Source organism: Malaclemys terrapin, chromosome 20, assembly GCF_027887155.1.
Source record: "Malaclemys terrapin pileata isolate rMalTer1 chromosome 20, rMalTer1.hap1, whole genome shotgun sequence".
In the NCBI taxonomy this organism is placed as follows: Eukaryota; Metazoa; Chordata; order Testudines; family Emydidae; genus Malaclemys; species Malaclemys terrapin.
In genome coordinates this window covers 4,414,650-4,432,401 of record NC_071524.1, presented here as the reverse complement: position 1 = coordinate 4,432,401, position 17,752 = coordinate 4,414,650, and positions in this window count along the sequence as shown.

Here is a 17,752-nt window from a genome sequence, read left to right as displayed (position 1 = left end):
GGGGATGGGCTTTGCCACCCACCACCCTTTTGGGGGCCTTAAGGAAAGAGACTCACTTCACCATCGTGGCTGCCACCCCCCGTCCCCTGGGCCCCCCAAGCCATCTGGACCCTGCTCCGCGGAGATGTCTTGAGCAGAGCGGCTGGAGAGAGGGACCCCAACGCCATCGCCCCTCACCCGGATGAACCCCCAACCCAGGAGGAAACGAGTTCGGACTTTAACAGCAGCCGTGGTGATGCCGGCTCTAGCCCAGCTCTGCTGGCTCCTCTGGCCCCCCAGCACAGAAGCTAGCATCTCCGGGGCCAGCAGGGAGACGCCCAAACCTGGGGGATTTTCTGGCTACAAACTTGTTCCAGCGAACGGGGCTGGGGCTGGAACAAACCTCTCATTTCACATGGCGCCTGCCAAGGCTCCCCTGGTTTCCTGCTCTGCTGTGTCTGTAACAGCCGGTCCCAGGAATCAATGGCAGGTTTGCAGTGGGGCTGAGCAGGCTGCGGGCTCTGGATCCCGCCCCCGGCCCGTGTTTAACCCTGTTCAGTGTGGGGCAGGGGCTGGGGGTTTCCATGAACACAACAGGGTGCAGAGTAATTTAGCTGCCAGCTCGTCTGCCTCCCCCCCCCCCCAGGGCAGGTGTTTGTGGGGAGCAGGATGGGGGGAGCCGGGAGCTTGAGGGAAGTAGGTTGAAGGTGTCGGGAGGGGGGTTGAGGGGAGAGTGTCCGGGATGGGGGACAGGAGTTTGAGTGCAGACAGGCTCCTCCTCCCAGAAGATCAGAGCTGGGGGGCAGGATTGTTGGGGGGTCTGAGGAGCGAGGAGGGAGCTGGTACCACTGAATGCCCCTGGGCGCATTTTCTACCCCCAACAGCCTCCCTTCCTCACCTCCCCTCAGCTCCAGCCGTCTCAGCCTCAGGGTCCCCCATTTTGTTTTCTTTTCGCTCAGTTTCCCTCCTACAGCCCCCCATGCCCCACATTCCCTGCCCCATAATGGCCCCAACCCCACAGTCACCCCTCCCCCTCTCCCTGCAACTCTAGACAGTCTGGGGGAACAGGATTGTTAACTCCCCCGCCCCAGTTGAGGTGTCCATCTTAGCCAGGGAGCAGCATGTGAGGGCTGCAGGGGCTGAGTGGGCAGCCATGGTAACTAAGGGCAGCCAGAGGTTTCCTTCCCTTGGGGAGCAGTGGGAGGTGGCAGCCATGGCTACTGGGGGTGTGTGAGGGGGAAAGGCCAGAGGTGCTGGAGGGCAGAACGGGGGAGGGGCGGGAGGTCTGTGAGGGGAGAAAAGCTGGGGGGTGCAATGGGGGAGGGGCCGGAGGTCTGTGAGGGGACACCGGCAGTGGGTGGGGGGCGCAGAACGGGCGAGGGGCCGGGGCAGGGGGCTGACACAGCAGGGGGGGGCAGAATAGGGGAAGGGGAAAGGGTACCAAGAGCTGGCGGCCATGGCTACTTGGGGGCTGTGAGGGGGGACAGGCTGGGTCAGCCCTGCTACCCCAGCAGTGCCCTGGGAGCTCATGTGGAGTTACTTGTCCCCTGGGGCCCCTAAATCCTTCCCCGGGTCCCTGCTGTCCCGGCCCAGGCCCCAGGCTGCAGGTCTGGCCGGAGTTCCTTGTTGGGAGCTGTGACCTGGCATTTGGCTGTATTCAAACCCCTGGTGTGTCACTGGGCCCAGCTCCCCACGCCAGGCACATGGAGTCAGGATGGGCTGGGCTTGGGGGACGGTGCTCATGGGGCGTCAGCTCAGCCTGGAGGCAGAGAGAGCTGGGAGGGCTGCTGCCTCTGCGGGATGGGGGATTATTGGGGTCCAGCCCCAGGGCTCCCTGTTACTGAGGGGCCAGCGACAGTAAGCTGGGATCCAGGCTGGTAGGGTTACCATACGTCCGGATTTTCCTGGACATGTTGGGCTTTTTGGTTCTCAAATCCCTGTCTGGGAGAAAATCCCAAAAAGCCGGACATGTCCGGGAAAATAGGGAGGGACGGGTCATGGGGCTTGGGTCCGGGCTGGAGCCGCTGTGGCCAGAGCCACTGTGGCCTGCGGTGCTCGGTCAGGGCTGGCGCCGGTGCCGGGCCGGAGCCGCTCGGCCGGAGCCACTGGGACCGGGGCCGGGGGTGCCCGAGCCGCTTGGGCCGGCAGCGCTCAGCCGGAGCCGCTCTGCCGGAACTGGGACCGGGGCCGGGGGTGCCCGAGCCTCTGGGGCCAGGGGTGCCCGGGCCGCTGGGGCTGGCAGTGCTCGGCCAGGACCGGTGCCGTGCTGGAGCCGCTGGCCGGTGGTGCTCGGCTGGTGCCGGGCCAGAGCCGCCGGCCGGCGGTGCTCGGCCAGGGCCGGTGCCAGGCCGGAGACACTCTGCCGGAACTGGGACCCAAGCCTAACTGGGCCGGAGCTGCCAGAGCCAGGGCCGGTGCCCAAGGGCCTGAGCCGAGACGGGCGGAAGACGCCGGGACCAGAGCATCTTGGCCGGGGCCGGCTGGCCGCCGGAGGGAGCCACTCGGACGGGGGGGCTGGACTGGGCCGCGCCTCCTCACGCCCCGCCACTGCCCCATCCCCAGCTTACCTGCTGCCTCCCTGTTTCAGGCTTCCCGCAAACATTTGATTCACGGGAAGCAGGGGAGGGGGAGGAGCAGGGGACGGAGCATTCAGGGGAGGGGGCAGAGTTGGGGCCGGGACTTTGGGGAAGGGGCAGGGCAGGCGGGGAAAGGGCGGAGTTGGGGTGGGGCCGGGGCCCCGTGAAGTCTCCTCCTTTTTTTAAATTAAAATATGGTAACCCTACAGGCTGGGCTCTGGTTCTGTTACCGACCGGATGGGGTTGGGATCGAGGGTTTTGTTTTCGGCCTGACACTCAAACGTCCCTATCAGGTCTGGGCCCGACCCTCTGTCTGTCTGTAGCACGTTCCCTGCTGCAGGTTCTGCTGGGGAAGTGAGGGGCTGAGCTCAGTTAACAGGGCCGGGGATGAACGTAGGTGTTGCCGGCCTGTTAGCAGAGCTCCGTGCAGAGACGCTCAGTGCTGAGCCCCTCTGGTCATGAGAACCCTCCAGGCCACCCAAATGGGCCTCACCAGCCCAGAGGGGACCTGGGGGGGATCAGGGCTCTGCACAGTGCCTGGCACAGCCTCATGGAGCAGGCAGGGGTGTCCCTGGTGGGATGTGTGGGACTGGAACTATGCCCCATGATCCTGTGTGTTGAAGAGAGAGGGGAGCCCTGGTTCCCAGGTGCCTGCATGTGAATCCTGTTCGGTGCATGGGGCTGGGGAAGGTGATGCGGTGTTACACTTCCAGAGCCGTCCTGTATCTGCAGAGGGCACTGTCACTTCGGGAGCAGGGACATGGGGGAAGCAGAGGACCCATCAGCTATTCAGGGTGTCTCACAGCAGGGGAGAGTCAAGCAGGAAGGTGGTTTCGTCCCAGAGGGGCTTATTGGGGAAACTCACCTATGACTTTGACCATGTGGGAATTACTCCAGTGGGTCCGAGATCAAGGACAGCAAGAACCAGGTGACCAGATCCCAGCTCAGCCCTGCCCAGCACCTCAGTATCACTGGTAAGGTGCGTGCGTGCGTGTGTGTGTGTGTGTGTGTCCATGTGTGTGTGTGTCTGTATCCCAGGTCAGTGCTGCCCAGCAACTCAGCATCACGGGAAAGGGGGTGAACCGACAACAATTAAATATCAACCCCCTGAAAATCCAAACACTGAAATTCATCAATTTTCAAAATCTGAAATGAAAAACTTCTAACATGACATCTTTGTTCTAAATTTGTCACAGGGAACCCTCCCCCAACATAAATGATTCGGAAGTGTTTCTTTATTCATGGGTCTCTAATTGGGGAAAGACAAGTCCTGGGCTGGGCAACCCCCAGTCTGAGTGTGATCACCAGGACAATGGATGTAGCAGAAACACACGGTGACACAACAGGGTGATGGGCTCATCCAATGCGGTACTCTGTCTCCCTACAGATCTCTCAGGCTTTAACCAGAATTGCTGAGCCGAACTGCATCTTTGCAGGGCAGGTTAATGGCTCTTTCAAAGGGGGAATCCCAAACCCTTCTGATGGGCAAGTTTCATCTGGAGTTCACTGACCTCCCCCCCCCGCCCCCGCCCCCGCTAACCCTGCAGTCAGTGAATTATTTCTTCCCTCTGCACTCACTGTATTTGTTGCTCTGAAAGGAGGGACCAGATGCATCATCACACCTGGGCTCACAAGTTCTTTCTCTCCATGTAATTAGTTATTTACACTCTGTGCTCCAGTCCTGGAACAGAGGTGTCACAAACAGCATGCAGGCAAACCCCTCTTTCAGGAATCTCAGCCCAGCACCAGTGCCCGGTTCCCAGGGAGCAACCATGCCCCAGGAACAGACTTTAGCAGAGCCCAAACCTGGCTGTTTGTGCCAGCTTCCCCCAAAGCGTCTGCATCAGCAAACAAACCCTACACAGAATGTCTGCAAAGGTTGTGTGCACCCCCCCCCACGAAAAGGAAAAGCTGATGTAAAACTTTGTGTAACAGCATCACTTACTGACTCCTGCCAGAGCGATACTAATGATATCTGTGCTTCAAGAGCTCCTGGAGACACAGTATTTCTGTCCTGTGAGAAATTCTGATCTTTCATATCCTGAATAAGGATGAAAAGTCAAAATTTTAGATTTTGCAAGGAACAATAATCCAGCAGCATTTCAATTCTGGAAGACTGAAGAGCCTTGTGTGACACATGGATAGAAAGGGTTAAACATCCTGCAAAATAAATAACCCTCAAAAGACATGTGGGGAGATAATGTTTGTGTCTATTTACATATGTATGAGTAGGGTGGACAATGTAATCCACAGTCCCTTTCTATGCTGTATTCTGATAATTCAGAGGTCAAAAGAAGATTTGATAATTTAAATTACTTGTAAACACAGGATATCTCAGTATTCATCTCTCTTTGACATGTACTGTGAATGGGGGAGGAACAAGCAAATGGCCTTATGTTAATTTGTATAGCTAAGTACCAAGTATGGACCTCCTTCAAAGTCATCCTACTTACCTTTTGTTCCCTGAGGATCTCCAACTTGTCAAAAGACATGAAATTGTATAAAAGATCCTTGGATACTGATTCTGTCATCTCAGATCTGCTTAGGCTTCTTCGGGGGAAGTTTGAGTCGCAAGACTGAAGTCCCAGTTATGCTGGTACACCCTGAATATGAGATTTGGACATTGGACTATAACCTAAGAACTATTTCTGAAAGAACTCTTTGCAGCTACAAAGCTCACAATCTCTGCTATGAATCTGAACCTCAATTAATTGAACTCATGTCTGTATGTATATATCTTTTAACCATTCTCTCTCTCTCTCTCTCTGTGTCGTTTTTTTAACACATTTTTGTTTGGTTAATAAGAATTGGCTGTAGCATGTATTTGGGTAAGATCTGGAATATTCAAGAACCTGAGAGATAATGTGTCCGATCCTTTGGGATTGGAAGAACCTTTTCTTTTATATGATGAAATAAGATTTTCAGAAATCATCATATTTGACTTAGGTGCCTAGATAGAGGCCTGAGGCTGGATCATTTTAAGGGAACTGTGTTGTTTGGACTTCTGAATAAACCAGTGAGGAAATAAAGAAGCTGTTTTATGCTGGCTTGGGAAATCTAAGTATTGGAATATCCACCAGGTTTTTGGGGATTGTCTGCCCCATTCTTTGCAGTTCTCCATAATTGAGTGACCACAGCTGGCTCCCCACTAGGATCCCGGTCACGCCCTTGTCAAAAGGTTTTAATTTTGAAGAAATAGCATTTTCTGACTGAAAACTCTTCCACTGGGTATTTTTTGGCAAGCTCGTCACACATCTCTGCATGCCATACAGACCTCTGGCCCTGACTCATGAAAGCTCAAGTGCCTGCCCCTCCCAATCTTTGCCCAGGAATTCAATATTTGCCTGGGATGTGGGAGACCCATGTTTGGAACCCCACTTTGGAGCAGGGTTTTGAACTCAGCATTTAGGAAAGATGTGAACAAATTAGAGAAAATCCAGAGAAGAACAACCTGCCTCAGTGCAGAGGGCTAGACTTCATGAGTTCTTGAGGTCCCTTTGTAACGATGCTGGTTCTGGTGGGACCCAACTGAGAGTGCCAATTCAGGACAGATTGCTTAAAGTGGGGCCGTTATAGCCCAAGACTGGGGTTTTTCCACTTCAAAGGCAAACCAAACCAGACAGACAGAGAGGATTTTGGTTTCACCCCACTGGCTACCCACAAGTCACACAAGCAAATCCCTTAGACACCCCAGTTTCCTAGTATCACCACCAGTGCCACTCATTATGGGGATGAATGGTTATGAAAACCAAAACCCCAGTAAAAGAAAAAAGGTTCTCTCGATCCCTGACCAAGATCAGCGACCAAGCCTGAGACCCAGGTCAATATACAAATCAGATCTTACCCACAAATCACGCTATTGCCAATCCTTTAGAATCTAAAATATGAAGGTTTATTCATAAAAGGAAAAGGATATAGATGAGAGCTAGAATTGGTTAAATGGAATCAATTACATACAGTAATGGCAAAGTTCTTGGTTCAGGATTGCAGCAGTGATAGAATAAACTGCAGGTTCAAATCAAGTCACTGGAGTACATCCACAGCTGGGATGGGTCATCAGTCCTTTGTATAGCGCTTCCTTTTGTAGCAAAGTCCCTCCAGAGCTATGAAGCAGGATTGGAGACAAGATGGAGGAGCTGCACCAGCTTTTTATAGTCTCTTGCCATGTGGTCTCTGCTTTCTTTGTCCCAAAAACAAGCTGTCGAGCACATGGCATGGAAAAACCTTAGAGTTCTGTCCTTAGGCATGTCCCTGCATGCCTTGCTAAGTCACAAGGCGTATCTGCTTTCTGTCAATGGGTCAATTGTATAGCTGATGGTCCTTAATGGACCATCAAGCAGGCTAGGAAGAGCTGACACCAACTTGTCTACGGTTTCAGAGTAACAGCCGTGTTAGTCTGTATCCGCAAAAAGAAGAACAGGAGTACTTGTGGCACCTTAGAGACTAACAAATTTATTAGAGCATAAGCTTTCGTGGACTACAGCCCACTTCTTCGGATGCATATGCATCCGAAGAAGTGGGCTGTAGTCCACGAAAGCTTATGCTCTAATAAATTTGTTAGTCTCTAAGGTGCCACAAGTACTCCTGTTCTTCTTTTTGTCTACGGTGTCACCCAGAAGCATAGCACAAGTTTGAAATACAGACAGTATAGAGCCAATACTTCTAACTTTGAATACAAAAATGATACATGCATACAGATCACATAATCATAACCAGCAAACCATAACCTTGTCTTAGACACCTTATTTGACTCCCTTTATACAAGATTTGGTGCCACTACAGGACCTTGGTTGCAACCATGTTCTATATGAACCCAGTTCAAGTCAGTAATGTGACACCCTTCCAGCCTGACATGTCTATGATTGTACAATTATCACCTGTTGTTTGTGTTGCTAAGTGCTGCTGGTGCTGCAGCATTGGTAATGCTGCTAGTGTTGCTGTTCTCTGATGTCAGCTGCACTAGCAGATGGTGCAGTGTGTTGATTCAGCAGTCCTCAATGTTACTCCAAAGAAAGACCACAGGCTCGGTTCAGTGGTGAAGGCGCGTGGCCAGGTTGATTGTCAACAAAGCACAGTCCTAGTGCCCTCTGGGAGCTGCAGATCCACTAACACATGTATGCCTGTGACAAGGTACCAGTTCAATCAGGACACCAGAATGCTGTGTCTAGACTAGTACAAAGATGCCTCTCCTATGAGTTCTTCTTTCATACATTGATATAAAGAAGTCTTGTATTCCACTTTAGATCTTGTCAGTTACTACCCTTTGTGATGGGTTCGGTCACAGAGACCCCCTTGAGGCTGTCACCTGATGTGCTGGAATTACCTCTGAACCAGTTTTCTCTGATGGCTTGGGAATCCAGAAACCTGCCTTATTGAGCCAGACACGCTAGTCTGCTGCGAAACAGACCCAGGTCTTATCCACACACCCAAAGCTGCAGACTTTAACCAAAAACTGCTCACCAAGTCACCCATCTCCGGTACCCAGACACACAGCTCCCAATGGGATCCAATCCCCAAATAAATCTGTTTTACTCTGTATAAAGCTTATACAGGGTAAACTCACAAATTGTCCATCCTCTATAATACTGATACAGAGTTATACACAGCTGTTTGCTCCCCCAGGTATTAATCACTTACTCTGGGTTAATTAATAAACAAAAGTAATTGTATTAAGTATAAAAAGTAGGATTTAAGTGGTTTCAAGTAATAACAGACAGAACAAATAAATTATCAAGCAAAATAAAACAAAACACACAAGTCTAAGCTTAATGCATTTAAGAATCTGAATACAGGTAAATCTCACCGTTAGAGATGTTCCAATAAACTTCTTTCACAGACTAGACTCCTTCCTAGTCTGGGCCCAATCCTTTCCCCTGGTACAGTTCTTGTTAGTTCCAGCTCAGGTGGTAACTCAGGTATTTCTCATGACTGGCAGCCCCTTTTGTTCTGTTCCACCCCCTTTTATATCTTTGGCAGAAGGCGGGAATCCTCTGTCTCTCTCTGGGTTCCCACCCTTCCTTTTAAATGGAAAAGCACCAGGTTTATGATTGATTCCAGTACCAGGTGGCAAGTTCACATGTCCTGTGAGACCCCAAGCCTCCATTCTTCCTGGCTTGACTCACAGGAACACAGGAAAGCTTACAAGTAAACAGAGCCATTTACAACCAGTTGTCCTAGTTAATGGGAGCCATCAAGATCCGGAGCCACCATTAATGGCCCACACTTTGCATAATTACAATAGGACCTCAGAGTAATACGTCATATTTCTAGTTTTAGATACAAGAATGATACATACATACAAATAGGATAAACCAACTCAATCGATTATAAGCTTACAAGAGGCCTTTTGCATAAAGCATACTGCAATCTACATGAACTGGAACAATGAGGTGAAGTAACTTGCTCGCAAATCGCCAGCTTGGAACCTATCCCTACATCTTTGATTTGAGGAACGAATCTAATCCAGAAGGGGGATCTGCTAGAGGTTTGGCCCGAGAGATCAGAAATTTCTCAAGTCCAATTCCTCTTGTGAAATTTGTGCCATTTTGGACCAAATTCTTGGCACTGCAAACTCACATTGATATCTGGAGTGACCTGCAATTGAGAGAGAAACTGCACATTCTCCTCCCGATCTGCTATAAGCAAGAGCAGGCTCAGAGCTCAGGCCTGCAGCAGCATTCCCACTGCCTCACCCCAAGGAGAAGGAGAGAGGTCAGCGTGGGAAGAAACTGTGGGTTTTCTTGCACCTACTCAGGGAGCAGGGCAGAGAGGCTGCTGCTGAGCTGCACAAGCCTCCAGGAGAAGAGGGAAGTGCAGAACAGAGAGCTGACGTGCACCTTATCCACCCATGACCGGAAGAGCAAAAGGGATCAGAGCAAGGCTCAGAGCAGCAGCACTTTCTCCACATTGTGATGCTCTGGAAGAGCCGGAGCAGGACACAGGCCCTGCCGTGGGGAGCAAAGACCACTCCAGAGTTCTCAGTCTGGGCAGCCGATGGCGAATCCCACAGGGCTTCTCTCACCGTGCCTGTGGCTTCTCTGTGAGTATTGTGATACTTGGCTGTGTTGTGTGCGTGTGGAGCTCTGAGAAACGATGCATGGTGAGTTTCAGCCTGGTTCCCCTCTCCTTCGCCCCACTGATATCCAGGAGCAGCAGCTGCCTTGCCCCTTTGTGGGATTATTTACACCGAATCAGGACGGGAACCCCACCAGGTGCAGAGTGATGAAGGATCGGGCCCAGTGGAATTAAACTAGAGCAGAACTACTGTGAGTGAGAGCAGACGCAGGCCCTTTTTCAGATTGCCGTAGGTGTATCTCTCTGGGGCCCCTGTGCCCTGCCAGAGGGCCATAGTGTAAATGAGAGGTTAGTCCTGCACCCTGGACTGGGACGCTCTGCGATGCAGAGTTTAAAGAGTCACCAGTTAGAAGTGAGGTGAGGCTTGAACAGGCTGGATACAGCTGCTCACATGGGCCTGGCTCAGTCTATTTGTTCCATTGACCCTCAAGCCAAATGCAAAGGCTCCAGCTTGGGCAGACTAGAGCATCTGCCTCCTCTGGGGGTGGGCACATCACCTCCATTCCAGTCCCCCCGGCTCCCAACCTGCATTCAGTGCCTGCCACGGGCTTGTCTTCAAAGCCACTAATGGAGGCAGGTCCCAGCTACATCCTCGGCTGCTTCTCCATCCATCACCCTCCAGGGGAGCCATGCTTCCTGGGACAACTAGCCCAGGGCAGGGTGTAGGAGAGCTGGAGACATGGCATAGTCTGGCGATGGGACTCTGTGGGATGAGATCAGAGAAAATACAAAGTCTGATCACCTTTGGGCCCCTACCCTTTGGTAAACTTTCCCACCATAACCAAAATGAAGGAGAAAATATCTTATACTCCCAGCAGAGCTCCCTAGAGCAAGGGAAGGAAAAAGACCAGAGGCTACACAAGAATTCTTCCCTTCCTTAAAAGAGTGCTTTTGGTGGAGGTGAAGCAATCTAGTACCATGGTGATTAGCACTATAGAAGTACACAAGCTGGGGGGTTGTTTCGTTTTTTGTGGGAAATTCCACACAAAATGAAACTCTCTCTCTCTATATATATATATGTGTGTGTGTGTATTTTTTGTCAAAAGTTTCCATGTAAAATATCACCTTTTTCATTGAAAAACAAAACACCAACACCAAAAAGGTTTATCTGAAAGAGTACTGGTTTTTCAGCTTTTTGGGTTTTTCATGAAAGTCAAAAATTTCCACCAAAATGACACATTTTCAGAAGAAAATTCTACTGAGCTAAAATCCCAACTTTCCATTGAATAGTTTTGATGGAAATTTTTCAACCTAAGTACCTACACAGATGTGGTATCATTCTTATTCAGTTAAAGTCTTTTCAGTTTAACTGACAATATGATTAACTCATTGGACATTATCATGAGAAATTTGCTGTTGACAAGGATGAGGAGAAACTTTGCATTTCTCTTTCTAAAAAACAAGACCAAACATTTAATTTAAAAGATCATGTGTAAAATGTGACCAATTCTAGATGTAGTTTAATAGCTACACTTCCTAAAGAGCAGCCAATGGGGTGAAATATCTTAGTGAATCTTAGTTTCACTCATAAACTTCATTTCATTTGCACTTCAGGGAAGTTCTACTTTGCAAAATAAAATAAAGTGTTTATTCTTTTATTTCATTTCTTTTCCCTAAAATACATTTGCTTTTCTTTCCCAAGCTCTGAGCTTTGCCTCACAGCAACAGCAGGATTCCAGCTGCACTTCTTCTGGTGAGTGTTTGCTCAAAGCAAGGGCAGAAGTAAAACCAACTAATGAAACTCAGTTAACCTCAGTGAGGTTTCTCCAGTGTGAGAATAAAATTTGACTGAGGGGCAGGCAAGCTCTGGATCCTGCGGTGAACTTTGTGTAGTTCATGGAGTCCCATTAATGTCAATGGACTCCACACGGTGCAGAAGGTTGCCCCTGCACAACTCATTGCAAGATCGGGACATAAAACTAAAGTAGAATATTGCATTTCGCAAAGAACCTAAGGGCCCGATCTGCAAATGTATTTAGTAACACTGGACATACGACTGGAAAGATCCTCCTGGGTCATGGCCTCCAATCCCCTGCTATCAAAAGAAATCCCATTAAAGGGTCCTTGGGGGTTCAGGCCCCTCGATTTCCAGTCTGTTTAAAGGCAATTTGAGGCATTAGGCAATTTGAGCCATTAGGCTACTTTGAAAATCTCGGTCTAAAGATTTTCTCTCTGACAATTAGACCAGTAATTCTAGCAGAGTGTGATCCTGCACTCATTCATGTCGATGGGTCCTTGATTATGTGAAAATGAACTATTTAAGGACAATGAGTCACTGAGTTTTCATTTTTCTAGGCACACTTCCTGCCGCGAAGATGTTCCTGTCGACAATCTCTGCTAATGAGGGGGACACTGTCAGTGGCAGATGTTTAATCCCTGCAGGAGCCGCAGTCACCATTGTTTTCTTTTGTAAGGATGGGATGGAAATTTCAAGGCTGGAAGCCAGGAGAGGAAAATTCTCTTATGATTTAGCTTACAGAGTGGCTGGCAGCTCAGGCAATATTTCCTGTGGATACATGTACAGAAAGGACAATAACCAGGTGTTAAATTCTCTGCTGAGCATCGCTCGGTACCTGAAGGTCACAGGTAAGAGGGTGCTAACTACTTAAAGGATAAAACATTGCACTTGTTTGTTATTAGAAATTAAAATGACTAGAGACAAAAATCTGTGGACTTTTTCTACAGGAAGTTTTGAATACTTTGCAGTTCTTTCAAAATTTCCTGTGAAACTTTTCCACTTTTTTGATGAAAAAACAGAAATCAAAGATTTTGTTAGTAACATTTTTTGGTTTCAGGTATCTTTTTTTTTTTAAATGAAATAATGACAGTTTCTACCAAAACTCAAACATGATTACAGAAATTTTCATTGGAAAACCAAGAAATAATTCACTTTCAAAATGTTCACTTTGGTCGCAAAGACATTTTTCATGAAGAAAAACATTTTCAGGGAAAAAACATTAGAGCAGCTCTAACATGTTGTCAATGTGGATGTTTAGGAACGTACTTTAGTAACATGGGGAACACCAGTGTGCTCCCAATAAGCTTCAGTCTTTTGGTAAATAGGCCACTTATTACTGTGTCTAAACGGGAGCTGTGCTGTTTTAAAAATCTAGCCAATTCCGGCAACTCTGACTCTCTGACTTGAGGGGGCAGTTCCCCCTGTTGCTCTGAGCCCTGTGGGAAATCCAGTATAAAGTGAATATGGCCTGAGGCTACAAAACATTTCTTCTGTTCCTCTGTCGCATCTGGAAGCACCCCCATTAAGACAAAGAGAGGATTAAGGGGCTGGCTCAGTATTTCCAAGGAGGGTCACTCATAGGATCATGGGGCACAGGACTAGAAGGGGCCTCCTTCCACAGCAAATCTAGCTCCTGCTATTGCAGATAATCCCATCTTATCATCCCCTTCATAAGTTTACCAAGCTCTGTCTTCAAACTAGTGACCGTGTTTGCCCTCCACTCTTCTCATTGAGAGGCTCCCTCCTCTGATGCTTAGAAACCTTCTTCACATTTCCAGCCTGAATTTGTTCCTGGCCACTTTATCCCCATTTGTTCTTGTGCCAACTATTTTCTGCTTTTGCATTATCTGCGCAGGTGCCAATTCCAGGAGCAGGACGACCAAGAATCCGCCTTATCAAGGTAACTGATTTGTATTTCCTCTGACACAGTTGGTAATTTTTATTGTGGGCTAAGAGGCTGCAGCCCATTCTGGGGCTTAGTGTACACTACAAAGGTCTGCCGGCACAGCCATCTCAGCTAGGAAAGTGAAAAATTCACACACCCCAGTCAACATAGTTCTGCTGCATAGGTGCAGACTACATGCGTGCTCCGGGGCTGGAGCATCCATGGGGAAAAATTAGTTGGCACTCTGCACCATGCTCCCTGCCCTGCCCCCACCTCACCTCCACTACCGCCCCACCTCCACCTCCTCTCCTGAGTGCGCCATGTACCCAGTATAAAGCTTATTCAGGGCAAACTCATAAATTGTCTGCCCTGTATAACACTGGTAGAGAGATATTCACAGCTGTTTGCTCCCCCAGGTATTAATCACTTACTCTGGGTTTACTAATAAACAAAAGTTATTTTATTAAATATAAAAAGTAAGATTTAAATGGTTTCAAGTAATAACAGACAGAACCAAGTAAATCATCAAGCAAAGTAAAGCAAAAACACGCAAGTCTAAGCCTAATACATTAAGGAACTGTTTACAGGTAAATCTCACCCTTAGAGATTTCCCAATAAGCTTTTTTCACAGACTAGACTCCTTCATAGTCTGGGCCCAATCCTTTCCCCTGGTACAATACTTGTTAGCAGACATCTTAGATGGAAACTAGGGTTGTTCTCATGACTGGCAGCTCCCTTTGTTCTGTTTCACCCCCTTTTATATCTTTGGCACAAGGCGGGAATCTTTTGTCGCTCTGGATCCCCACCCCTCCTTCTAAATGGAAAAGCACCAGGTTTAAGATCGATTCCAGTTCAGGTGACATGGTCACATGTCACTGTAAGACCTCCTTCTTCATTACCTAGGAGCTGGCCAGAATGTACGTACACAGAATGGCTTGCAGGGAAACAAACCCATTCACAGTTCATTGATTCTGAAGCACTCTTAATGGCTTCCACTTAACATGTTTACATCAGTAATACAAGTTTATATCTTATTTTCCTAACTCCTGACATAGAAATAATACATGCAAACAAATAGGATGAACACACTCAGTAAATCATAAACTTTGTAATGATACCTTAGAAGAGACCTTTTGCATGAAGCATATTCAAGTTACATTATATTCACACTCATCAGCATATTTCCATAACCATATGGAGTGCAACATCACACCCTTATCACCACTGTTTCTACTTGTTCCTGCTAGTTTGAACAAGCATTCTTATCCATTATTTTGTCATCCCTCTTTATCCATAGGAGCGGTAGGTATGTTTCTGTGCCATTTCTTAAGTCTGTATTTATGGTGTTACTTGAGACCTCTGTGTGTCCCTAAACCATTCTCTCAGGTCAGTAGTGTGATTACTTGGTTAGCCAATACCCAGTGTGTTGCTATTCTCCGGAGGCCAGGCCTACTTCAGTTCACAGCCTTTGCTTCATACTGTTAGTTATGCCTAGTGCTCCAACAAGGGCCTGCACCCACATTCCCACACTAGTCACAGAGGCCTTCAGGCTAATCTGAATTAACTTTTAGAACTTCACAGGGAAGTCATGTGGACAAAGGGCGGAACAAAGCATTGGCAGATTCCACCTGTGACCCTGGAGGGCTTAAACATGGTGCACTTTAGAGCAGGGAATAGAATGGAATTATTTTCCTTGTGGAAAATTTAAATGAATTTCCATTGATATTTTCAGCAATAAAATGTTAACTTTTCATTGAAAAACTGATAACCTGAAACATTAGGTTTCGACAAATGAACGATGAAAATTTTCAGCTGAAAACTTCCAAAACCAAAAATATTTTGGGGCTTTTGGTTTTCCAACGAAAAATTTAAAATGTTCAAAGAAAGCAGAGACTGCCACAAATAAAAATAAAAAAATCATTCAGTCAAAATCTAGTTTTCTATCAACAAAAGACCTTGATGTAAAATTCTCAGCAGGCCCTGGTGCAGGCATTGTTATGAATGTGTTGTTTCCTCAGTACCCTTGGTTGGCTGGCGCAGTACAGTCAGATTTCATACAGCACAATCCTTGCCCTGAGAATCTGCTGTGGATTATACTCTGAACTGGAGTGTTAAACTTTCCAAAATCCTTTCTTACAGTCTATCTCGTGTACGTCTGTGGCCTGGCCTAGCTGCCCAGTCAGTCTCTCAGTGTCGGGCCTTAGCTACATACCAGATCTAGATGCTCCACTGAGCTACCTGAAATCTCTGCCAAGACCAACAGCTCCACCTCATCCCTCTTGCCCACTTACCCTTACGTGCCTCAGCTACCCAAAATTGAGCATCTTCTTCCCCTCTTCAGTCAGACTGTGGATCATCTTATCTGCTGCATAGGCACAGACTACATGCTCCCTCTCGACTTGCTGTCCCCTGCTCTGAAATGCCAGAATACCAAGATGAGAGCAGCCCTCACAGTTGAGAAGCGCGTGGCGATAGCTCTGTGGAAGCTTGCAACGCCAGACAGCTACCGGTCAGTCGGGAATCAATTTGGAGTGGGCAAATCTACTGTGGGGGCTGCTGTGATGCAAATAGCCAAAGCAATCACTCAGGTGCTGCTACGAAAGTTAGTGACTCTGGGAAATGTGCAGGCCATAGTGGATGGCTTTGCTGCAATGGGATTCCCTAACTGTGGTGGGGCGATAGATGGAACCCATATCCCTATCTTGGCACCGGAGCACCAAGCCACCGAGTACATAAACCGCAAGGGGTACTTTTCAATGGTGCTGCAAGCACTTGTGGATCACAAGGGACGTTTCACCAACATCAACGCGGGCTGGCCGGGAAGGGTTCATGACGCTCGCGTCTTCAGGAACACTACTCTGTTTAAAGGGCTGCAGCAAGGGACTTACTTTCCGGACCAGAAAATAACCGTTGGGGATGTTGAAATGCCAATAGTTATTCTTGGGGACCCAGCCTACCCCTTAATGCCATGGCTCATGAAGCCATACACAGGCAGCCTGGACAGGAGTCAGGAGCTGTTTAACTACAGGCTAAGCAAGTGCAGAATGGTGGTAGAATGTGCATTTGGCCGTTTAAAAGGTCGCTGGCGATCATTATTGACTCGCTCTGACCTCAGCCAAAGAAATCTCCCCATTGTTATTTCTGCTTGCTGCGTGCTCCACAATCTCTGTGAAAGTAAGGGGGAGACCTTTATGGCAGGGTGGGAGGCTGAGGCAAATCGCCTGGCTGCTGATTACGCGCAGCCAGACACCAGGGCGATTAGAAGAGCACACCAGGAAGCGCTGTGCATCAGAGAAGCTTTGAAAACCAGTTTCATGACTGGCCAGGCTACAGTGTGAAATATCTGTTTGTTTCTCCTTCATGAAAACCCACCCCCTTTATTGACTGATTTTCTGTAAGGAACCCACCCTCCCCCTTCCCCCAGCTTTCTTTCAAACCAAATAAAGTCACTATCATTTAAAAATCATTTATTCTTTATTAATAGATTAGAAAAAGAGGGAGGGAACCCGGGTGGGATTTGGGAGGAGGATTGCTGGGAAGGAAAAAGCCACTAAGAAAAGGTTAAAAAAATGACAGCCTTTTGCTTGGGCTGTCTACTGGGGTGGAATGGGAAGGTGTACGGAGCGTCCCTCCCCCCCCGCGTTCTTACACGTCTGGGTGAGGAGGATATGGAACATGGGGAGGGGGGAGGGGGGTACAGGGGCTGTAGCGGCAGTCTGTTTTCCTGCAGCCATTCCTGAAGCTCCATCAGACGCCAAAGCATGTCTGTTTGCTCACGCAGCAGCCCCAGCGTTGCATCCTGCCTCCTCTGATCTTCCTGCTGCCACCTCTCATCTCGAGCGTCTCTCCTCTCCTCACGTTGGTCCCTCATGTCCTCACGTTGGTCCCTCCTGTTCTCACGTTCACTGGCTTCTTTCCTATACTTTGCAACCGTTTCCTTCCACTCATTCAGATGAGTTCTGTCACTGAGGCTGGATTCCATAATTTCTGAAAACATCTCGTCTCGCGTCTTCTTTTTACGACGCCTTATCTGTGATAGCCTTCGGGATGGAGGAGGGAGGCTTGAGGAATTTGCAGCTGCTGTAGGGAGGGGAAAGAAGAGAGAATTGTTTAAAAAGATACATTTTGCAGAACAATGCTTATACTCTTTCACGGTGACCAACACTATTCACATTACATAGCACATGTGATTTCTGTGCAAGGTCGCATTTTGCCTCTTAATGCTGAGTGCCTGTGGCTTTGCTGCTAGAGATCACAGGTCCAGGCAACAGAATTCGGCTTGCATGCGGCCATGGTAAGCCATTGTCTTACAGCTTCTGCGCCCTCCTTTCCCACATATCAAGCATAGCCTGTAGAGTGCTGCGGTTTTTCTGTTAACATTCAGCAGCAGCAGAAAACAAACTAACCCCCCCACCCCCCCTCCCGCCATGAATTCTCTGGGATGATCGCTGTACCCCTCCCCCCACCGCGTGGCTGGTATCAGGGAAGATCCCTGCAGGA